At 45.3% G+C, this 24,744-nt stretch overlaps 1 protein-coding gene across 4 annotated transcripts in view; it reads left to right on the forward strand.

Annotated features, from left to right (window-relative positions):
* The window catches only part of CPNE2 (copine 2), a 160,621-nt gene that overhangs the window by 18,254 nt on the left and 117,623 nt on the right, over positions 1-24,744 (forward strand). The gene's annotated exons all lie outside the window — the stretch shown is intronic.

Here is a 24,744-nt window from a genome sequence, read left to right on the forward strand (position 1 = left end):
CGCAATCAACATTCAGATGCTTGGCTCATATTTATGACCGTCGCAGCGTCTTGACGTCACATGATCCCCTTTTTTCGGCCTTCTGAAAGCAAAGTCAATGGGGAAAGCTGATTCACTTAACAACCAGGTTATTAACTTCTCAACTGTAGTGATTCACTTAACAATTGTGGCAAGAAATGTCATAAAATGGGGCAAAACTCACTTAACATAAATTTTGGGCTCAATTGTGATCGTAAGTCGAGGACTTGCCTGTATCTCAGTCAGCCTTGCTGGTATTATTTCTAAGCAATTAGTTTTGCTTCCTTGGGGTGAAAATTAGGGGGTTCATCCAGTCATTCCAAATACTGATTTATTACATTGGGGGGGCCCTCAACAATTCTCCAATGTCTCTTCTTTTTTTTAATAAAAAAAGGTATGAAGGTTTTGAGACTAGTTCCTTTTCCACCTGGTGCCTGTGAATCATCTTTTAAGCTTTTCATATGCTCACCTCCTTACAAAGACCAAATTGTCTCCTCTTTTTCTGAGAGGTTTTAAGTGCTGTCCTGGAAGAAAAAAAATCTAGCAGTTGAAGCTTTTTCTCATCTCTCCCTGCCTGTAGAAATCTAGCAGTTGTGCTTTCTTTTTGGTTTTAATGGCAGGTTAACATCTTTTTCTTAAAGGCTACAGAGTTAATCAGAGGCTGGGAAGTTTAATAATAACTTTATTGTCATTATACATGTATACACAGTATACCCATACAACGAAATTCACTTAACACCCAAAAACCAGGTCCAACACGCATAACAATCCCCAAACACACTCCCACCCACCACAATTCCCCACCCCTGAACCACCCAAACATCCAGACAACAGACCAAGTCATGCTGTCCAACAGCTCACCGACGGTGGCCCTTTAGTTCATTGTTGAGTGCAATGATAGCTCTGGGATAAAAACTATTCAGAAGGTGTGTGGTCCGAGTTTTAATTGTTCTGTATCTTCTGCCAGAAGGCAACAGTCCAAAAAGATTGTAAGCAGAATGGGAAGAGTCTCTGAGAATGTTATGCAACTTCCTCAAACAGCGAGATTCGAAGATGTCATCCAAGGCTGGTAGCTGGAGCCCTGATGATATTCAGGGCAGTTTTAATGATGCTCTGTAGAGCTTTTTTGTCCGCTACAGAGCTGCTCCCATACCATGCAAGAATGCCGTATGTCAGGACACTCTCAATGGTGCTGCGATAGTCGGACAGAAGTAGTTGCAACCAGCTGGAGCTCCTGTAGATATAGTAGGTAATCCTCGATTTACCAGTTATTTTAGCGACTGTTACAATGGCACTGAAAAATGTGATTTATGATCATTATTCACAGTTATGACCTTTGCAGCATCCCCAGGATGATATGTTCAAAATTCGGAGGCTTGGCAAGTATTTCATATTTATGACGGTGGCATGTCCTGGGGTCATGTGATCCCCTTTTGCAGCCTTCTGTCAATGGGGAAGCCAGAAACAACTGTGTTATTAATTTAACAACTGCAGTGATTCACTTAACAGCTGTGGCAAGAAAGGTCATAAAATGAGGCAAAACTCACTTAACAACAGAAACTTTGGGCTCAATCGTGGTCGTAAGTCAAGGAGTACCTATATTACATTCTTGGCCAGTGAAACGGCTTCAAAACATTGCGGAGAAGAGGAGGTTGAAGTCCTGGTTAGCCGAGGTTTTCCTTCTCTGGCCCAAGATTCATGCACTACATTATGAAACTGAAATTGGATTTATTTGGATGCAGAATTCTTGATTAGAATGCTTATTGATCACCACAGGAAAGAGAAGTATGTGTGTGTGTCTATATATTTAATTCATTCATTAACACGCAATTGAGCTCCAGGGACTCCTAAAGGGGTGCTTTATTGTGTAAGCGCCAAATGTTGTCATTAGTTGTGCGCAAGCGATATCAGCACAGAGTTTCCCAGCGCCACTGATAAAATCCTGCATCGCTTTCCCAAAAAAAAGCCTCTTTTTTAACCTGGATTAAAAGAATGTCTTGTGGAATGGACATTTTTGGGAGAAAATGAAAGCTCACCTAATAGCTAGTAGGGACCAGTGCATTCTGGCTGGGTTGGACTCCACATCCCATAATCCTCAGCCTTTGGAAACTTTTGCAAAGCAGGCTGGGAATTGGGGCAGCATGGGTGCACTCCAGGTTCCCCCTTATTAAAGTCCCTCTTATTTTGTGGGAGCGGGCAAGGGGGTCTTCTCTTCTCAACCGCCAGTATTAATTTGTGTTTTTAATCGAAAGGAAAGAAGGAAAAGGAAGGGAGGGAGGGAGGGAGGGAGGGAGGAAGGAAGGAAAGGACCCTCTAGCAATGTTTCTCAAACTTGGTGACTTTAAGATGTGTGGACTTTAACCCCAGAATTCCCCAGCCATGTGGGAGTTAAAATCCACATGTCTTAAAGTTGCCAAGTTTGGGAAACACTGCAGTTACCTCTGTTTTACCATTTGGAGGCTTGCAGCCACAACGTGTTTGGGATGTTGGCTGAGGAAGCCAAAAGAAAGTTCATTTCATTTCCAGGTGAATCGATAATCTAAAAAGGGATTTGGTTATCAGTTTTATGATGCAGGCATATTAAGAAAAACAAAAGGGAAAGGAGCACAGGTTCCAAGATGCATAAAAGAGGAGGAACAGTAGGTGAAGAGGATAATAAAAAGGTGTATAACCACCTTGTGGTACATGAGGTTTTGCCTATAAAGAGAACTTCATCCAAAATAATATTTACACAGGCGATTTAAAATAAAAAATATATGTTACAGCAAAATAAACAAACTAAAGAAGCACTCATCTATTGCTATTTACCTAAGATTTTAGGCAATTTATTTTAGGATAAAGTAACAGTGTTTGTAAAGATTATCTTTGGATCCAGTCTTGACAGGATGATGGGACTTGTCGCTGATCCTGTCTGGTGGGTGCCAGATTGGGCTGACAAATTCTTGGAAAAGCAGCTTTGCACATTTCCTTAACTTTTCATTCATATTCATGTTTAATTCAAATTTAACCTGCCTCATCTGACAGGACTGTTTGTGGCTCATTCACACCGCATGCTGCACTGAATCCACTGAACTAACTCCTTTTCTGGATTCCCACAATCCATGAAACCAGCAGAAAGATCCACAGAAAAAGTGCCCTAAATTTAGATTAACCAGGTTTAGCCTCGGTGCATGTAGCGACTGGGTCTTTAATCTACCTGGTAATCTACCTGTATTGCATAACCTTTTTATCATTTCAATGGTATGGTAAACAGTTTTGTGCATTTTGAAAGGATTACGGGTAATCCTCGACTTACAACCAAAAATGAGCCTGGCAATTACGGTCGTAAATTTTGACAATTGTAAAACGAAGACACCATAGACCCATTCTATGATTTTGGGAGAGCCCAATCACCAAAACGGCAATATTTGTGGTTAAAGGCCGAGGTGCAAATCTTTTGCCTCTGAATGTCTTTTGCAGCCCCCAGAGCAATCTCCTTTATTTAGCAAATTTATTTATTCAGCAAATTTATATAGCTGTACACACCCCACGAAGCATGCCTCTGGGCTGCTTACCACCAACCTACAATTAAAAACAACCCACCAACTGTTACAAAGCATGAAACAAATAAAAACCAGGATTGCAAGAAAGTAACAAGAACCTGAACACAAGGCAGCCAACTTGTAGCTTCTCCTGGGATCCCCAGAGGTGTTGAGAAAAGTATGTTTTAAGGCAGAGGTGGGCAACTATGGCCCTTTTATGACTTGTGGATTTCAATTCCCAGAATTCCTGAGCTAACATGGCTGGCTCAGGAATTCTGGGAGCTGAAGTCCACAAGTCATTAAAGGGCCATAGTTGCCCACCCCTGTTTTAAGGGTTTTTGGGAAGTTGAAGCCCATCCAGTGATAAATTGAATTCTGGGAGTTGAATCCATACAATTGCCAAAACACTGACATAGTGAATTATTTAGTTCTGTTAAAGGTGCAAGGGGGGGGGGGCTTTTTGTGATCTGGCTGTGTTCCCATTATGTGGAGTTGCAAGAGTTTTTGGATAGGTAGGGGCAACATTTTGAACTCTGAATATATTGTTTGAGAGGTTGAGGGGAAACTTCGGGGCAAAATGGAGGCTTAAGCCTGATGTTAAACCAGGGCATTCACAGGGGATACAGAAAGTTAAATAGGCCAACCGTGATCAGGGGGTTTAAACTTAAACACTTTTTAAAAAAGTTCAATGGGGGCTTTCAGGCAATCTATTTTGTCCCTTAAACCCCTCCAGACTCCACAGAGGAGGGAGGGAGGAAGGGCAGGAAGAGAGAGCGATGAGGGAGAGAGAGAGAGAGAGGAAGGCGGGAGGAAGGGAGGAAAGAAGGAGGGAAAGAAGAGAGGAAAAAGAAAGGAAGAAAAAAGGAAAGAAAGGGGAGCAAGGGAGGAAGGGAAGAGGAGAAGGAGAGAAGGCAGGAGGGAGGGAGAGAGGAAAGAAGGAGGGGAAGAAGGGAAGAAAGGAAGTAAAAAGGGTAGGAAAGAAAGGGGAGCAAGTGTGGAAGGGAGGAAGGAAAGAGAAGAGGGAAAAAGGAAGGAAGGAGGGAGGAAATTGTCCCTGCTTACTTATCCAGGAAGATTCTGCAGCTTCCAATTGGCTGCTTGGGCTCATGAGCCTTGGTGGTGCAGAGGACTAAAGTGCTGTTAAAGTAGCACTTAGCTGCCAGCTGCCTGCAATTACTACGAGTTCGAATCTCACCAGGCTCAAGGTTGACTCAGCCTTCCATCCTTCCAAGGTAGGTAAAATGAGGACCCGGATTGTGGGGGCAATAAGCTGACTTTGTATAAAAAAGAACACCACTTGGGGGGGCCGAAAGCCCTACTAAGCAGGTATATACAAAAGTATGAAGGTTATTGCTTAACGCATTGTAAGCCGCCCTGAGTCTCCGGAGAACGGCGGCATATAAATCAAACCAATAAATCAATCAATAAATAAATTTATATTAGCCCAAAGTTCCAGGTTGCCCACATCTGCCTTTCCCCAAACTGCAAGGATGTCTCCTGTCTCTCAGTAACTTTAAATGGGAATGAAATTATCCTGCCCCATTGAGCTTTTTGGAACTGGTGCTATCTGCAGAGCATGTAATAAAAAAAAAAATGGAGAGAAGGAAGAACATGAAGAACTGGGAGCCACCAGTTGGCACCAGGCTAGAAAGGGAGAGACGGTGAGTTCAAGTCCTGCCTTAACCAGCCAGCTGGGTGACTTTGCTGTCTCTTAGCCCAACCCACCTTACAGGCTTGTTGTTGTGGAGGAAAAGAGGAGGGGGAAGGTGTGCTGGATACTTTGCCATCTTGAGTTATTTGTAAAAATAAGGTGGGATAGAAATAAATAAGCTCCTGCCAACCTAGCAGTTCGAAAGCATGCAAACGCAAGTAGATAAATAGGTACCACTTCGGTGGGAGGAAACGGCGCTTCGTGACGTCATGCTGGCCATGATGGTGGAAACATCTTCGCACAACGTTGTCTCAATGGCCTTGAAACAGAGATGAGTGTCGGTCTTACAATCGGCCATGATTAGCGGAGTAAAATCAGTAGGGACAAATAAATACATTCATTAACCGTGTGTGACCAAAGCCTTGTGAGCTGGCTTGGCTCTTTGTTCCCCAATCATTTCTCAGTGATCAGCTGTACAAAGGCTCCCTTCTGGTAGTGGGATGGCGTGGCTTTTAGTGGGGTGATTTGTCCCCTCCTCCCCCATGTCATAGTAGTCCTGAGCAATGCAGAGACACCCCAATTTCAGCTCCTCTTCTTGCTAGGCTCAGGCCCAAGCCAGTGGTGAAATCCAATTTTTTTTTACTACCCGTTCTGTGGTCGTGGCTGTGGTGGGCATGGTGTGGCTTGGTGGGCGTGGCAGGGAAAGGATACTGCAAAATCCCCATTCCCTCCCCACTCCTGGGGGAAGGATATTGCAAAATCTCCATTCCCACCCCACACCGGGGCCAGCCAGAGGTGGTATTTGCCAGTTCTCCGAACTACTCAAAATTTCCACTACCGGTTCTCCAGAACCTGTCAGAACCTGCTGGATTTCACCCCTGGCCCCAGCCCATTTGGACAATGCCTTCTAAAAACAAAAACACAAATCTGTACTTACCCAGGCGGTGTGTTATTAGTAAAGTTGAAAACTCTGGTGTTGCTGGCCACAAGTGCTGATTACCTGCTATTGCTCTGCTACTCAGCGTTTCCACTGAGCAAGGTTTACTTTTCCTTAATTACATCTTTAAAATCATCCCGAGGCTTTTCTTCTATTTTTTGCCCTCTCCACACCTCACTCCGGAGTCACTTATCTGTTTTCCAGAGCTCCTTACTAAGAAAGTTGCTCCGTTGTTACCAGGCTGAGAAAGGAATCTCAAGTGGTGCTTTACTCACGGATAACTAATCCGACTCTAAATCTTCCCTCTGCTGCCAGGAATATCACCCCACCAGAAACCAAAATGTGTTCCATCTTTAGCTTGCAAAAATCCATTGAGATTGACGGTGAGTAGTTAGTGTTTGTTTGATCCAGAATGTTGTCTCCGCACTTTCTCGTTGCTGGTCTTGAACTCTGCAAAGTTATTTTCAACTGGTGCACAGACAGGCTCCCAGGATTTTGAGTTCTGATCCTTATTGAAATTGTGGGTGGGTAGTCCCACCAGTGGTGGGTTTCAAGTTTTTTTACTACCGGTTCTGTGGGCGTGGCTTGGTGGGCGTGGCAGGGGAAGGATACTGTAAAATCTCCATTCCCTCCCCAATCCAGGGGAAGGTTACTGCAAAATCTCCATTTCCTCCCGATCAGCTGGGACTCGGGAGGCAGAGAATAGATGGGGGCGGGGCCAGTCAGAAGTTTTACTATCGGTTCTCCAAACTACTCAAAATTTCCGCAGCCGGTTCTCCAGAATTGGTCAGAACCTGCTGAAACCCACCTCTGATTCCCACCCTGGAAGTTTTTAAGAAGAGATTGGACAAATGGATAGGGTTTCCCGCCTGAGCAGGGGGTTGGACTAGAAGATCTCCAAGGTCCCTTCCAACTTTGTTATTCTGAAATCTACAAGAGGGGCCTTGTTCACAAAACAAGAGCTTTCTTTGTGGTTTGGGTTGGGTGTTTGTGAGTTTTGGGCTGGGGGGAAAAAGGAGGCGTTGCGGGGGGGGGGGGGTTGAAGGTTTTCTGCATCTTCTTTTTGGACTCTTGTTGCTCGATCCCAAGCAGCCGGCTTAACACATTTGCCAGCTGCTGGGTGCGGAAGGGTGGTCAAATCCTTAAATCTTAAAATAATTTTTGCTGAGTTTAATTATCGCACTCAGCGCTCTTTGCTCTGGCTAGCAACAGTTTTCAGGCTTTGGATTTCAAACGAGAGCTGATGATATAAATACATTGCTGTTGAAGAAGCATTATCTTGCTCCTTTTGATTATTATTTGATTTAATTTTATCTTGCATCTGTTCAGGACGGTTCATTCCATCTTGTTGCTTAAAATCCTGCTGCTTTCCCCAGATCTGCCCCCCACCCCCCACCCCCCCGTCAGCTGTGTTGGGCCACAACTTGTTCTCCAAGATAGAGAGGACGGAGTGTTGTGCAACCTCCTGGAAGAGGGCATGGTCAGGGAGAACTGCATCTGGATATTTGAAATGTAATATCCTAATGCAGATTGTCATTAATTGAATTTCATGAATGTGCTTCCATCACTCTGGGGGAATAAAAGAACAGAAGTCTTCTAAAATTGGAACATATTCAATGTCCAGCATATATTTAGTGTTGCAGGCAGGAAGGCAAACTCTTGTACTAGACCAAATCTTGTTTGCATAGACCCGTGATGGGGAACCTATGGCACGTGTGCCACAGATGGCACGCAGCGCCCTCTCTGTGGGCACGCGAGCCATTACACAGTTCAGCTCTGCTGCACATGCCTGTATGCCTCCCTCAGGCCAGCTGGTCATCGGGTCTCTGCTGTGCATGCACGGAAGGCAGGGGGTGTGCTGTGGGATTGCACACGTATGCACAGGGGGTGGGTGGGGCCCGTGCAGGAGGTATGCACATGTGCGTGGGGGTGGGGTGCATTTGGGAGCCTTGTGCACATGCACAGGGGCGGGGTGCATGCAGGGGGACCTTGGAGGTCATCTAGTCCAACCCCCCACCCAAGCAGGAGACCCTACACCATTTTTGACAGAGGGCAGTCCAGTCTCTTCTTGAAAGCCTCCAGTGATGAAGCTCCCACAACTTCCGAAGGCAACTTCTGTTCCATGGGTTGATTGTTCTCACTGTCAGAAAGTTCCTCCTTATTTCTGGGTTGAATCTCTCCTTGTTCAGTTTCCATCCATTATTCCTTTCCTGGCCTTCAGGTGCTTTGGAAAACAGGTTGACTTCCTCTTCTCTGTGGCAGCCCCTCTGATATTGGAAGATGCTATCCTGTCTCCCCTGGTCCTTCTCTTCACTAGACTAGCCAGGCCCAGTTCCTGCAACCGTTTTTCGTATGTTTTAGTCGCCAGACCTTTGATCATTTTAGATAGATTCAGATTAACAAAGTTGGAAGGTACTTTGTAGGTCACCTAGTCCAACCTCTAGTCCATTCAGGGGACCCTACACCATTTCTGACCAATGGCAGTCCAGTCTCTTCTTGAAAGCTTCCAGGGATGAAACTTTCACAACTTCTGAAAGCAACTTCTGTTCCATCGGTTGATTGTTCTCACTGTCAGAAAATTCCTCCTTATTTCCAGGTTGAATCTCTCCTTGTTCAGTTTCCATTCATGATTCCTTGTCTGGCCTTTGGGTGCTTTGGAAAATAGCTTGACATCCCCCACCTCTCTGTGGCAGCCCCTCAAATATTGAAGCACTGCTATCCTGTCTTCCCTGGTCCTTCTCTTCACTAGACTAGATTTAGCAACTCTTCAAAGTTATAGCAGATCACCAAAAGGTACAGGAAGCTCTCAATTTACAGCAATTCATTTCATGACTGTTCAGTTATAAAGGTAGAGAAAAAAGCGATTGATGACTATTTTTCACACAAACATTGCAGCATCCTGAGGTCATGTGATCAAACTTCACAACTGGCATGTATTCATGACGGTCCAAGGGTCCCCCTTTGGCAAACTTCTGACAAACAAAGTCAACGGGGAAGCCAGTTTCACTGAACAACTGTGTTGCTAACAGCTGCAGTGATTCACTTCACAACTTTACAAAGGGGGCAAGAGAGGTCGTAAAATGGGGCAAAACTCATTGAACTGTCTCGCTTAGCAACAGAAATTTTGGGCACCATTGTCATCGTAAATCAAGGATTACCTGTAGATAAGACCCAATGTTGTGGCCCGTCAGTAGCCTGTGCAGCTAGTAGCTGATTCCGACAGCAAGGAGGCTGGTGTGGTTCTGCGCCAGCAGCCTGTGCATCTGGCACTCGAGTCGGACAATGAGGAGGCTGGAGAAGATGTGGTGCCAGAGGCAGGGATTCAGCCAGGGCCTTCAGAACCTCCAGAAGCTCTCATAAGTGAAGAGGAAGAAGAGGAGGAGCCTCTTCTCGATGCACCGGCGCGCAGAGGTGCCAAAAGGCAGGAGTGGCTCCTCAGGAGGAGGTCTCCTCGAGAGTAAGGCTTCGGGCTAATTGGCCACTCCCTTAGCCTATTTAAGGAGGAACGCCGACTGAAGCAATTTGCAGGGAACAACTTTAGTTCACTCTCCTTCGCGTCTGGATTCTCTGCAAATTGCTTCTGGGCTTTCTGCCAACCTTAGTAAGATTGTGATTACTTTATCTTTGGTTTCTTGTAGGCTGTTAAGAAAGTTTATTAACAGCCTTTGTTTTGATAAAGACTGAGTTATTTTAGTAAATTAAGTTTTGTACAGACTTTGTGTGTGCTGCATTCTTTGGGGTCCATAGCTGGGGCAGAGCACCCAACTCCAGAATTCTGGTGGTGGCACATCTACACTCCAGGGGTGGGTTCTACTTACCTTTACTACCGGTTTGCAACGGGGCAGCACGCGCACGCTTGCTTCGCTCAAGCGCACGTGCGCTCCTCTGTGCATGCGCAGAAGCGTTTTCATGACCTCAGGGTCAGTGGGCGGAGCTTTCCGCTGGTTTTACTACCGGTTCTATAGAACTGGTGTGAACCGGGGACAACCCACCACTGATACACTCCCTGGTCACATGACCGGATTTGGGGGATTTGGTAATTGGCTTGCCTTTGTGGCCCTTTACTGTGGTTTTTACAACAACAAATGTTTACATCCTTTCTTGCTGGAAATACACCTTTGTAGCCAGTTTCTGGCAAAAAGGTGCTCATTGACTCGCTTAATAGCTGTGGTATTTGCCTAACGACCACTGCAAAAAAATTCCATCGGTGACGTGAGGGCCTCAACTTACAACTGTCATGACTTATGATGGAAATGCCAGGCTCCATTACAGTTGCAAACTGAGGACTACCCGAAGAGTCCTCTGTGCTCTCTGGTCTTGATTGTTTTCTAACAGACATTTCATGACCCAGCTAGGTAACATCATCAGTGCTAATCTTGGAGAATGGATTCCACTTGGTGATGGAATGGGCCTGCAGGCAAACTTTTCCCATCTGCCTGCTTTCTGAAGCGTTTGATGCCCGTATGTAGTACCAAAAACGGAGAATATTTCTAGCTCAGGGTTGAAATGAGGGGTCCTTGGTGCTCTCTGAGCTGAGTGGTTTTCTTGCAGATGTTGTTTTATGACCCAACTAGATAACATCATCAGTGCTAGAAGGGAGTGGGGTTTGTGTAGTGAAGGAATAGGAGGGGGGGAGGAGGACTAGAGGGTCCTTGGTGCGCTCTGAGCTTGGTTGTTTTCTTGCAGACTTTCCATTACCCAACTAGGTAACATCATTGGCGTGAGGACTACCTGTAAAACTGCCTTGTGCAAAGACTGCCTGATGTAACTTTGCCCAAATGGAAAGGGGGTGGCAGAGCTCTACTTGATAGGAAAGAGGCTCTGGGTTCAGATCTTGAGGACCTGTGGGAGTTCAAGTGGCTAATCCTGCAATAGATGGACCAACGGCTGATGAGCTGAAGGACGAGGGTGTGGCCTTCAGAGCATCCTCAGAAGCTGCGTCTAGTGCCAGGGTTTGTGGTCCTTCCTTCCCCTCTTTTTTCTCTCCCTCCTCCCCCCCCCCCCGCTCTTCCCTTACTTTTCTTTACAGGAGTTTCCACCCCCTCCCGTTCCTTCTCCTAACAAGCGTTTTGCTTTCCTTAAAGCCATTGGAGCCTTTCCCCCAAATGCCACCACCATGGCTTATGGCTGCTTGGTGGCTAACTGTCCTAGACATTGAAAAACCCAGGACGAACCCTCCTTCTGCAAACGGGCCGTGCTGAAGCGCATGGGATGGAGACAGGGGTGAAATGTAAAATTTGTTACTACCGGTTCTGTGTGTGTGGCTTGGGGGAGGTGGTGGTAATGTGACTGGGTGGGCGTGGCCAACTTTTTTTTTTTTTTTACTTTTAAAAGCATTTTTTCTACAACCTTAAGGGGTTGCAGGAAAAAAAATGCTTTTAGAAGCCTCTGATGATCAGGCAAGTCAGCTGGGATAGCCAGAGGCTTTTAAAGGCATTTTTTTCCCCTACAACCTCTTCGGCCGAAGGGGTTGCAGAAAAAAATGCTTTGAAAAGCCTCTGACAATCCCAGTTGAGCCGTGCGATCATCAGAGGCTTTTTTTATTATTTTTAAAAGCATTTTTTTCAGCCAAAAAAGAATGTCCCTGGACAACCCCCCCCCTAAATAATAAATAGGACTTTTTTGTTTAGTTTGGACTCAGGATCATGGGTGGGCTTAAAAAATCTTAGCAAGGGGTTCTCTGCCCGGTTGCTGGGTGGGCGTGGCCATGGTGGGCGTGGCCTAGTTGGCTTCCTGCACCACGGAGGGGAGAGCGTTTTTGCCCTCCCCGGGCTCTGGAGGCTTTTCTCAAACCTCCGGGAGGATAAAAACGGCCTCCCTGGGCTCCGGAGGCCCTCTGGAGGCCGGAAATGGGCCTGTTTCCTGAACTTCCCAAACTTCCGGTAGGCCCATTTTTCACCCTCCTGGAGCCTCCGCGCGCGCCCTGCACTTACCTGCATCCAAAAGGGGCCGCATGGGGACTCCTGGGAGGGGTTGGGTGGGGCCGTCCAGGAGTGGGATTTGGGGGTTCTCCGAACTGCACAGAATCATCTCCCAAACCCCTGCGAACCCCCAGCAGCCCACTCCTGCTCAGGATATATACCTGCCTGGAGCTAGCATGGCGGAGAACATCTTGAAAACTCCAAATTCATTTCTTCAGCAAAGTTATGTAGCTGTTCGTCTTATTATTTAGGGGACATCCCTCGAGTCTAAACAGCAACTAGGACTTGTTTTGACTTTGGACTCAGGACACAGAGCTGCCTGAAGCTAGCACGGTGGAGAACATCTTCCAACCTCTTCTCCTTCCTCCTCTGCCTGCCCCACTGTCTTCTGACAACCCTTGGCGTTGGGTGTCCCTGCCAGCTTGGCCACATCCCTCTTACTGTTCTGTTCATAAAGAAGAAGAGTGCCACTCCCCCCACCCCCCGCCCCTCCTCTCAGTATCTTTCTCCTGGCAGAACAAGGGGAGAGCCAGGCTGTTTGTGAGTCCTGCTACATGTGTGACTAATGCAGAGACGAACAGACGAGCTGCAAATCTGTTATTAAAACCAGGTGCAAGCTGGCAGACCCCCCCAGGCTGCCATGGGAAAATTCAGGCTTGGGAAAGAGAGTTCCTTGTGGCATCTTTTTAAGGCACCCACCGTCCTCCCCAGAGATTTTGTAAACCAGTAGCCCCTTGAAGAAGGAGCTGACGGGAAATTTTATAGATAGACACTCTCCTCCTCCTCTTCCTCTCCACAAGCCCCACTCCTTTCTAGCACTGATGATGTTACCTAGGTGGGTAATGAAACATCTGCAAGAAAACAACCAAGCTCAAAGAGCAATAAGGACCCCACAGTTCTCCTCTTCCTCTTCCTCCTGCTCCTCCTCCTCTCCACAAACCCCACTCCCTTCTAGCACTGATGATGTCACTTAGTTGGGTCATAAAATGTCTGCAAGAAAACAACCAAGCTCAGAGAGCACCAAATACCCCAGATTAGCCCATCTTTTTGATCTGAAAGGGTTTTATTCTTCAGGGGTCTTTATGACGGTTGCAGAGTCCTGAGGTCACGTGATTCCCTTTTGCGGCCTTTTGACAAGCAAAGTCAACGGGGAAGCCAGATTCACTTAACAACCGTGTTACTCACTTAACAACTGTAATGATTCACTTAACCACTATGGCAAGAAAGGTCGTAAAAATGGGGGCCAAATTCACTTAACAAATGTTTCACTTAGCAAGACCAATTTTGGGATCAATTGTGGTCATAAATCGGGGACTACCTGTAGTTGTTAAGTTAGTAGCCCGGTTGTTAAGTGAAGCTGGCTTCCCCATTGACTTTGCTTGTCAGAAGGCCGCAAAAGGGGGATCGTGTGACCCAGGGACAGTGCGACCGTCATAAATATGAGTCAGTTACCAGGCATCTGAATTTTAATCAGGTGACCACAGAGATGCTGCAATGGTCGTAAGTGTGAAAAATGGTCATAAATCACTTTTTCCAGTGCTGTTCTAACTCAGACACTCAAAAGTTGAGAACTACTTGTGTAAAACGCTTCTTCTTAAATTCTTCTGAATATTGACAGGGTCCTGAGCATCCTGCATTAATTCATTCGGTCTATGGCCGTGATGGCGAACCTATGGCCTTGCCTGTTTGTCTTCCGGGTTTCTGAAGCGCTTGTGCGTGCAACGATCAGCTGTCCTTCGTGAATGCGGCAGTGCCAAAAACTGGTGTACGCATGCGTACCAGCCAACTGATTGTCGGGTGTGCATCAGAGGTGGGTTTCAGCAGGTTCTGACCAGTTCTGGGGAACCGGTAGTGGAAATTTTGAGTAGTTCGGAGAACCGGTAGTAAAAATTCTGACTGGCCCCACCTACATCTATTCTCTGCCTCCCGAGTCCCAGCTGATTGGGAGGAAATGGGGATTTTGCAGTAACCGTCCCCTGGAGCGGGGAGGGAATGGAGATTTTACAGTATTCTTCCCCTGCCACGCCCACCAAGCCACACCACAGAACCGGTAGTAAAAAATTTTGAAACCCACCACTGGTGTGCATCAGTGATGGGTTGCTCCTGGTTCACATCGGTTCGCAAGAACTGGTAGTAAAAAATTTTAGTAGTTCGGAGAACCAGTAATAGCATTGGCTGGCCACGCCCCCAAACCGGTCCCCAGCCCGGTCACCGCTTGCTTACCCCCCCCACCTCATCAGAGGCTTAAAAGCATTTTTTCTACAACCACTTTGCTGAAAAAATGCTTTTAAAAGTAAAAAAAAAAAAGCCTCTGATGATCGCGCGGCTCAGCTGGGATCTTCAGAGGCTTCTGAAAACATTTTTTCTGCAACCTCTTCAGCCCAGGAGGTTGTAGGAAAAAAAATCCCTTTAAAAGCCTCTGGCAATCCCAGCAGATTTGCCTGATCGTCAGAAGCTTCTAAAAGCATGTTTTTCTGCAACCTCTTAAGGTTGTAGAAATAATGCTTTTAAAAGTAAAAAAAAAAAAAAAAAGATTGGCCATGCCCACCCAGTCACATTATCCCCCAAGCCACACCCACAAAATAAGCCACGCCCACAGAACCGGTAGTAAAAAAATTTAGAACCCAACCCCTGGTGTGCATGCGTGCCAGAACCCGGAGGTTCGGCTTTTCCAGATCTCTTCGCTCCCACGGCAGTGCTGAAAACCGGCCTGCACATGCTCGCCCGCCAGTGGATCGTCAGGCGCGCATGCGCACTAGAACTAGGAATTTGGCTTTTCCGGAGCGCAGCCCCGACAAGGGTGCGCAGGCGCACGCAACATTTCCACACGTTTCCATCACTGGTCTATGCCATCTTGCTTACCCATCTCAACTCAAAACTGGATTGGGGGAATTGTAAGGTTTTGTAAAAACCTTACAATTCCCCAATCCAATCTTACATTTTTTGTAAGATTTGTAAGTGTAAGATTTTGTAAATCTAACAGTTGCAAATCTTACCCCAAAAATGTAAAAAAAATATTCTTAATGGTAAGAACAATAAAGCAATGAAATGGCTTGTCATCAGAAGTTGTGGCTTTTAAGAAAGAGACTGGACAATGATTTGTCTGAAATTAAAAACTTTTAAAAGCATTTTTTTTAATACCTCTGGCGGAAGAGGTTGTAAGAAAAAAATGCTTTTAAAAGGCTCTGACGATCCCAGCTGAGCTTTTAAAAGTAAAAAAAAAAGTCTCTGATGATCGCACGGCTCAGCTGGGCATGGGGGTAGGCAGGGATTTTTGCTACCAGTTCTCCGAACCACCCGCCGCCATCACTACCTGATTGGGAGATCCGGTCCGAACCGGGAGCATTTCACCCAGTGGTGGGATTCAGCCGGTTCACACCACTTTGGGGGAACCGGTTGTTAACTTTCTGAGCAGTTTGGCAAACTGGTTGTTGGAAGAAATCATTAGGGCAGAGAACCAGTTGTTAAATTACTTGAATCCCACCACTGGCTGAATCCCACCACTGCCCGGAGTGCCAAGGGCAGTGATGGGATTCAGCCGGTTCGCACCACTTCAGGAGAACCGGTTGTTAACTTTCTGAGCAGTTTGGCAAACTGGTTGTTGGAAGAAATCATGAGGGCAGAGAACCGGTTGTTAAATTACTTCAATCCCACCGCTGGATGTAGGATCTGTTTGGGTGGAGGGTTGGACTAGATGACCTGTCCTACAAGGTTCCTTCCAACTCTGTTAATCTGTGAAGACGCAGACCGGCTTTCTAAAGGAGGAGCAGTTTACGTGAAAGAGCATGATTCTTAGGATGTAGACAGATTTAAAGCTTTGCAGGTTGCTCCGATTTTTATGAGAATCCTACAAACTATCTGAAACGATAATGGAGCTAAATCAGCTTTCTCCTACTGGTGCCCTTTAAATATGTTACGTTTAATTTGCATTAATGAATATGCTGGCTGGACTATATGGGTGTACAATTCCAACGTAGCTAGAGGGTTGAGATTGAAGAAAGCTGAATTAGATGCCAAATAAAATAAAATAAAATTGCAGTGGGAGTGAAGCCAATTATCCTACTGCAACTTTTGAGCTACAGCCTTAGACAAATGGCAGATGGAAAGCCGATTCGGAGTGACTGCAAAGCAGGGAAGCTGATGTGGCTCTGAAATTTTTCCGACTATTTTCAGATAGTCCTCAACCTTTCATTTAGTGACCGTTCAAAGTTACAATGGTATTGTTGTGGCCTGTCGGCCGCCCGCCCCTCCAGCAGCTGATTCAGAGGAGGAGGAGGAGGGGTGGGAGTCAGGGTCAGCATCAAGGTAACCTGGGAGCTCCGAGGGGGAAGAGGGAATGGAGCTGGCAGAGAGAGAGAGAGAGAGATAAAGGTGGAGCCTGGGCAGTCCGTCAGCCCTCAGATGGAGAGTCAACAGCCCCCAGGGTCTGGATGTGGCTGATGAGGAAGAGGAGGAACAGCTGGGTCCAGTGCCTGATGCGCGGATACGCAGAAGGCAGAGGAGAGGAGAGCAGTGGAAGTCTATGAGCCGGTCCTCGGGATGGAAGAGCCACCTCTGCTAGCGAAACCCCACCCTAGCTCTGGGGTTAAAAGGGAGGGGGCGGAGTTGAATAGATGTGGCAGACAACTATTCATCTCCCTGCCGGACAGACTTGTTAGCCTGCGGTGAGAAGGAAACTTTTTGCCAGGGCTGCTGGCGCTCCTAAGGAATCATTGAGTTAATTTCAGAGGGTTTGTCGTGTTTGGGGAGCTGGGTCAGAACAGGTACCAAAATAAGTGACTTACGATCTTTCCTCACGCTTACGACTGTTGCAGCATCCCCGTGTTGATCAAAATTAGGATGCTTAGCAACTGTCATGTATTTATGATTGTTGCACTATTCCGGGGTCATGTACTAACCTTTTGCAGCCTTCTGACATGCAAAGTCAATGAGGAAGCCAGATTCACTTAACAACCGGGTTACTAAATTAAGAACTGCAGCAATTCACTGAATTACTGTGGCAAGAAAGGTCATAAAATGAGGTCGAACTCAATTAATTAATAGTCAATAGTCAATTTTTATTGGCCAAGTGTGATTGGACATGCTCGGTGCATACTCTCTCGGTGTACATAAAAGAAAAGATACATTCATCAAGAATCATAAGGTACAACACTTAATGATAGTGTTGGAAGAAACATCCTTCTGGGTTCTGCTCCAAGTGGGGAAAACAGACACTGGAAACATGGAGACTGCTTGGAAAGATGGTTTAATGGTGGACAGGATCACATGGCTTGAGTTCCTGAACAGAAAAGGGCAGATACAGTAAATCCTCGGGTTTTTATGCTCTCTCTGGCTCTGCATTTCTTGGGGCCACGAAAGAGTATCCTGATTGGTTGTCAGACTCCCAGGGGGTGGGGGTCTTGCTGGCTGATGCAATCTTCCCAGGTGCCATGTGGTGAGCCTCGTCTAGATGGGTCCCATTGTGTTAGTTTCTGTTGCTATTGTGTAGAGGGTTAATCCTATCTTTCGCAATTCCTACTATGGCTCTGCCTGAAGGAGGTAGATCTTTGTTATGTAGAATAGACTGGCCCAAGCCTTAATGGCCCATTGACAAAGGGTGGGGGGGCAGGAAGATGGGAGCTGCTTCAAAACATGCTTATCCCAGGGAAATATAATATTCTGCCTTTTTCATATTTCCTAAAATATTTCACTCTTCCAGGAGAGGGGTGGGTGCTAACTTCCTACAATCCCTACTCTTTTTTTTTTCAAAACGTGAGTTTTGAAACAAGTTCTTGGCAAAAGATTAAAATTGATCAAATCAGGGAGCCTTAATGGGTGCTTTTAATTGCTCTAATGCAAAGGGGAGGCATTGATAGAGGCAACAGAAAAGGATTCCTTCAGTGGCTTCCAAAAGCTTTCAACCATGAAGGTCTAGCAGCCAGGAAAAAATTTCTTGTAAGAATTTTACAGTATCCAATTTTCCATGCCAATTAATTTCAGATTTCAGATATTACTTTCTGTGAGCTTCCAGTCAGGTTTCAAGCAAACACATGTCCCAAAATTTTTCACAGCCATGATTTTCCTTTAAATTGCAGGCTGCCCATTTCCAAGGGTTGGTTACTGAACCTGTCCTAGCTCTTAGTTTAGTGCATCCAGGATTTGTGAGTCCAAATTGAGGTTAGCCAGTGTACAATATCCATTCTTTTTTTTTTTTTTTTGGTGTTACACATAATGAGCCCTGGGATTTCTACTCATGAGACCACCAGTGCAATATATTTTCCTTTACTGGGCAACTGGGCAGCATCATTTGTGAGTCACAGTCAGGGCTTGGGTTTTGGAGATCACTTTTTCTGCTATCTCTTCAAGTAAGGGAATTGCCTGAGGGGGATTGCCCCCTCCCCCATGGAATTAGCAGGGAGATATGACTCCTTGGGCTTTTAGTGCCACAGAGCAAAAATCAACCTAGGAGAAGCTTTGTGTGGAGGTAAGTGAAGGGAATAGTTTCAGTCTAATTCTGAATAATGTGTGTCTCTCTGTGTGTGCATGTGTATGCAGCTACTTTTACAATACAGACAATACAAACATTTTGGACATATTTCTCCTCTCCACCAGACAGAAATCTAGAGTGTACATAACTTGCTGTGGCAATCACTCTCAAATACAATTCTTACAATAAACTGATTACAATATAAATGAGACAAGAAAGAAAACCTTACAATGAATTTCCACCCTCCCCCCATAGTCTTTCCAGCTGTCTTCTGGGAATTGAAAAGAGTCCTTTGGTCTTTACTTATACATCTCAGGGTCTTTTCTTTCATGTCTGCTGGGTAGCATGCTTGGTGGTAAGGCTGGTCAGTCAGGCTTGGAAAGGTCTGCTCCACTCTGGTTGCTGTGCTGACTTTCAGTGGAGGCTGGATTCAAACCCAATTCCTGGTTCAAACAGATGGAGGGTCTCCTTTGGAGGCAGCATCTGGATCCATCTGGATTCCACAGGTTGCAGAGTCCTTTGTGCAGGGCTGAAAGACATTAGAACAGGGTCCCCTCCCACCTTTTGTGGGTAATCTTCCCAGGAAAGGCATTGTAACAGGATTAGAGATGGGGGGGTAGATAGCTTGCAGGCAGAGTTTGAAAAGAAACAACACAGTATTGCAGTTACTAAACAGATAATGCAGTTTCAACAAAATGGAGACACAACAGATAAGAAAAAACTGGATTCACATGCTTCAGGAAAGAGATGAACAGGTAAACCCATTTAAACACATACAGTAAATGCAAGACTGATTTTTTTCCTTGTAAACAAACTTAAAACGTTTCCTTATAAACTTGAGTTGTTACTTTAAGATACAGAGAGAGGAGGAGGAAAAAAAAAAAAAAACCAGAAATGAAATGATATGCTCTCTTTAATCTGTGTTTGTTGGCCAGACAAACACAGGGCAAAGGCTCTTTCTTTCTTTTTTTTCTCTCTCCCCCATTTTCATTGCTTCAACCTTTTTTTCTTTTCTTTTCTAACAATTTAAAATTCTGGTCTCTAGAGATCAGATACATTTTACAGTTACAATTACCTCGAGGGTGCACAAAGACTTAAGACACACACACATAAAACAAGGAAGATAAAGAGAAGAAAACAGAACTCTGAGATTTCACACACACTGATCATTCCCGCCATAAATCTCAGTTAAATTAGGGAAGGCACAAATCTTAAACATACCACGTGGTTGCATAGAAGACAGAGACAAACAAACAAACAAAACAAACAAACAAAACAAACAAACAAAAAACCCAACATTCCTATTTATATATTTCCCTTTTCTTTTAAGTACCTTTATTTAGCCAAATTTGTCTCCCGGTGTTATCTCTTAGCAAAGCCCATTTTTGACACAATTTTCCTAATTTCCTTTTATCCATGCCCCTCAATATGGGCACCCGCCTGGCGTCCCAGGCCGCGAGCACTTCATCTACTGGGGTCCCCGCCACCCGCGAACTATCGCTACCCATGACCCTTTCCTTTTCTCCGGAAGGATCATTTCGACTTAGCCGGGTGGCACGCTCTCAGTTTTCAGAGGAAAAAGCTCTGGGAAGGACTTCGATTCCCTTGCGAAGTATGGGCCCCTTCCTCTAGGGAATCACCACAACTTTTCGGATCCAAAAAGGGGATCCGCGAGGACCTGCTGACCCCTGCAGCCAGGTGTGGGCACCTCCTCTTACACACACACACGCTCGCCCCGTGTCTGGGCTGGACAAAACCGGGTTTCCCTTTCACTATTTATTAACCCCCCTTTTTCACACGCTTGGCTTTCGCTTGGCTTCCATTCCTTTTAAACACAAAGTTCCACATTTGGCAACCCCCCCTTGCTTTCTCTATTCTACCGGTCATGGCTCGGTGGAGCTAGCAGTAGGCAGAGGTGCGGCTAGAGGTCACTCAAAGAGGTGAAATCAGACTGTTTTCCAGGTGGAATCCCACACACACACTTCCTCCTTCCCTAACAGAAGGTCCTGTGCTCTGGCAAAACCCCCATGCTCTCCAGACTGTTAGTCTTTCTGCGGCTAGGAAATGCACAGAGGAAGCAAGATCCAGCTGTACGTGGGAGAAGGGCCTTCACTCACACACATGCAGGCATACACAAATTTCCCATGCTTTTCCATACTTTAAGATCAAAATTTAGAGGTACTCACCTTCTTTCCAAGCAGCCTTTGAGCTCAAACTCAAAACCCCTTTAAAACCTAGTTCCAAATGGCCAAGGTCCATGAAAACATGCCCACAGACTCAATGGGTCTGCTGCTAGCAAGGGAGGCTTACCTGGGCCTGGTCCATTGGTTAGGTTAGCTTGGAGTCCCGCTGGGTCACCAATTGTTGGAAGAAACATCCTTCTGGGTTCTGCTCCAAGTGGGGAAACAGACACTGGAAACATGGAGACTGCTTGGAAAGATGGTTTAATGGTGGACAGGATCACATGGCTTGAGTTCCTGAACAGAAAAGGGCAGATACAGTAAATCCTCGGGTTTTTATGCTCTCTCTGGCTCTGCATTTCTTGGGGCCACGAAAGAGTATCCTGATTGGTTGTCAGACTCCCAGGGGGTGGGGGTCTTGCTGGCTGATGCAATCTTCCCAGGTGCCATGTGGTGAGCCTCGTCTAGATGGGTCCCATTGTGTTAGTTTCTGTTGCTATTGTGTAGAGGGTTAATCCTATCTTTCGCAATTCCTACTATGGCTCTGCCTGAAGGAGGTAGATCTTTGTTATGTAGAATAGACTGGCCCAAGCCTTAATGGCCCATTGACAAAGGGTGGGGGGGCAGGAAGATGGGAGCTGCTTCAAAACATGCTTATCCCAGGGAAATATAATATTCTGCCTTTTTCATATTTCCTAAAATATTTCACTCTTCCAGGAGAGGGGTGGGTGCTAACTTCCTACAATAGTCATAGGGAACAAATAAGCAATCAGGAGACAATATCAATATCAATATAAATCGTAAGGATACAAGCAACAAATTACAGTCATACAGTCATAACACTTAACACTTAACAAATGTTTCACATAGAAACGTAAATTTTGGGCTCAATTGTGGTTGTAGGTCGAGGACTACCTGTACTGTTGAAACAAAGAGGAACAAGGATGAGAAAATGACTATATCAAGAGCCCAGGGAGGAGTTGTGTTTGTGTCACCAGGTTTTGTCATCAATGATGACAAAACAGAGCATTGCCGAAAGATGGGAAATGGAGAATTTCAGCAAAAGCCAGCAGAAAAGGGGCAGGTAGCATTGTGGTCATTGCAACGTTTTGATTTCTTAAAAAGAGGGGAAATCGTCGTGCATAGACAGACGAGGGCTGCACGGGGGTGGATGTTTTGGCTGCTTTGGTTATGTAAACCGAGTCAGGATAGAATTGCAAAAGAAAAGATGTGAATGAAAAAGGGAAATGGCTAAGAGGAAGCAGAAGTCCAAGAAAGCTGTGATGAATGGAGCTGATGAGATCCAGCAAGGGTGGGCAACTATGGTGTCTTAATCGACTTCTCTTCTCTTCTCTTCTCTTCTCGTCTCGTCTCGTCTCGTCTCGTCTCGTCTCGTCTCGTCTCGTCTCTTCTCTTCTCTTCTCTCCTCTCCTCTCCTCTCCTCTCCTCTCCTCTCCTCTCCTCTCCTCTCCTCTCCCCTCCCCTCCCCTCCCCACTCCCCTCTCCTTCCCTTCCCTTCCCTATTCTATTCTCTCTCCTCTCCTCTCTTCCTTATTCTCTCCTCTCCCCTTCCCTCCTCCCTTCCCTTCTCTCTTCTATTCTCTCTCCTCTCTTCTCTTCCCTATTCTTCTCTCTCTCTTCTCTTCCCTATTCTCTCCTCTCCTCTCCTCCCTTCCCTTCCCTATTCTATTCTCTCTCCTCTTTTCTCTTCCCTATTCTATTCTCTGTCCTCTCCTCTCTTCCCTATTCTCTCCTCTCCTCCCCTCTCCTCCCTTCCTCTCCTGTCCTCTTCCCTTTGACCACTTGGGAGGAAATAAAAAAACTGGTCAGAGGTCTTCAATTTCTTTGCCAAGGCCCCAGTCTCAATTGGATCAACACAGATATTTTCCTTTTGTTTTTCCAAACAATCCAGGAAAAGAATAAGGCAGACAGGATCTACTTCCCGGACTCCTTCGTAATGTAGGATATCCAGCAAGAGAGTGTCTCTCTGTGTTTGATGTGAGCTACTCCGATCATTTTTGCCAGCTCATCAGGACTAAAGTTTAACTGATCCCTGGGGATCAGTAACTCGATTATCCAACCACAGACCACAAATTCTCCTTGCTGTGGGAGCAGGAAGCCAGCACAAGAAACTTTGCAGGTCTTTCTGGATTTCTCACCCCCAACTCTTTGGCTAAGGAATAAGCATAATTGTTTCTTGGTTTTGCTGTAAAAACACAAACCAATTAAGCTAACACCAAAACTGTTTTCTGGACTTTGAACCAAACATGACTCCCCCTCAAATAATTGTCAATGTTTGGGGCACATGGAGCATCTGCTGGAGTGACCAACAAAGTTGATTTGTTTGTGTATTTGTATCCTACCTTTAATCCTGGAATGTGGGAGTTACCTTGAGCTGCTGTGATCAACACAATTCATGTGGAACTGTTGTGAGTGTTGACTTGTTCATTCAGATTGCGGTTGGACCACACCCGAGGGGGGAGAACGTACTTTATGAATAGAAGTTGCTTGTGTTGTGGAACAAGTAATTGTTGGATGACTCAGGCCCTGCAAAAACACTGTTTTATCATTATTTCTCAGGCTCCTTTGATGAGCAAAATGGTTTTTCAAGAGTCTGTCAAGGAAAGAGAACACAGGTAGTCCTTGACTTACGGACTGCACTTCTAGGAGAAAACTGGCCCACAACAAAAAAAGGGTTTGCTTAACAACTGCTAGATTCATTTAAAGGTTGCTGCAAAAATATATATCATAAAATCAGGCTGCGTGATGTGATGACTCACTTTATGAATAGAATAGAATAGAATAGAATAGAATAGAATAGAATAGAATAGAATAGAATAGAATAATAGAATAGAATATTGGAATGGAGTGGAGAGTGGAGTAGAGTAGAGTAGAGTAGAGTAGAGTAGAGTAGAGTAGAATAGAATAGAATATTGGAGTGGAGTGGAGTGGAGTGGAGTGGAGTGGAGTGGAATGGAATGGAATGGAATAGAATAGAATAGAATAGAATAGAATAGAATAGAATAGAATAGAATAGAATAGAATAGAATAGTGGAATGGAGTGGAGTGGAGTGGAGTGGAGTGGAGTGGAGTGGAGAGTGGAGTGGGGTAGAGTAGAGTAGAGTATAATATTGGAGTGGAGTGGAGTGGAATGGAATGGAATGGAATGGAATGGAATAGAATAGAATAGAATAGAATAGAATAGAATAGAATAGAATAGAATAGAATAGAATAGAATAGAATAGAATAGAATACTGGAATGGAGTGGAGAGTGGAGTGGAGTAGAGTAGAGTAGAGTATAATATTGGAGTGGAGTAGAGTAGAGTGGAGTGGAGTGGAGTGGAGTGGAATGGAGTGGAATGGAATAGAATAGAATATTGGAATGGAGTGGAGAGTGGAGTGGAGTGGAGTAGAGTAGAGTAGAATATAATATTGGAGTGGAGTGGAGTAGAGTAGAGTAGAGTAGAGTAGAGTAGAGTAGAGTGGAGTGGAATAGAATAGAATAGAATAGAATAGAATAGAATAGAATAGAATAGAATAGAATAGAATAGAATAGAATAGAATAGAATAGAATATTGGAGTGGAGTGGAGTGGAGTGGAGTGGAGTGGAGTGGAAAGGAATGGAATGGAATGGAATAGAATAGAATAGAATAGAATAGAATAGAATAGAATAGAATAGAATAGAATAGAATATTGGAATGGAGTAGAGTAGAGTAGAGTAGAATAGAATCTGGAAGGGACCTTGGAGGTCTTCTAGTCCAGCCCCCTGTTCAAGCAGGAGATCCTATACCATCTCAGACAAGTGGCTGCCCAGTCTCTTCTTAAAAACCTCCAGTGATGGAGTGCCCACGATTTCTCAAGGCAACTTCTGTTCCACTGGTTAATTGTCCTCACTGTTAGGAAGTTTCTCAACTTACGATTGTAATTGCCAGGCTCAATTGCTGTAGTAACTCAAGGACTATCTCTCTATAAAAGAAAACTCAGATTAAAACGAAGGCAGTTTAGCATACTGTAAAAATGCAGCTGCCAAGTATTAATACATGCCAGAGG

The sequence above is a fragment of the Pantherophis guttatus genome, chromosome 11 (genome assembly GCF_059756535.1).
Source record: "Pantherophis guttatus breed Tessera chromosome 11, ASM5975653v1, whole genome shotgun sequence".
NCBI classification, from domain to species: Eukaryota; Metazoa; Chordata; class Lepidosauria; order Squamata; family Colubridae; genus Pantherophis; species Pantherophis guttatus.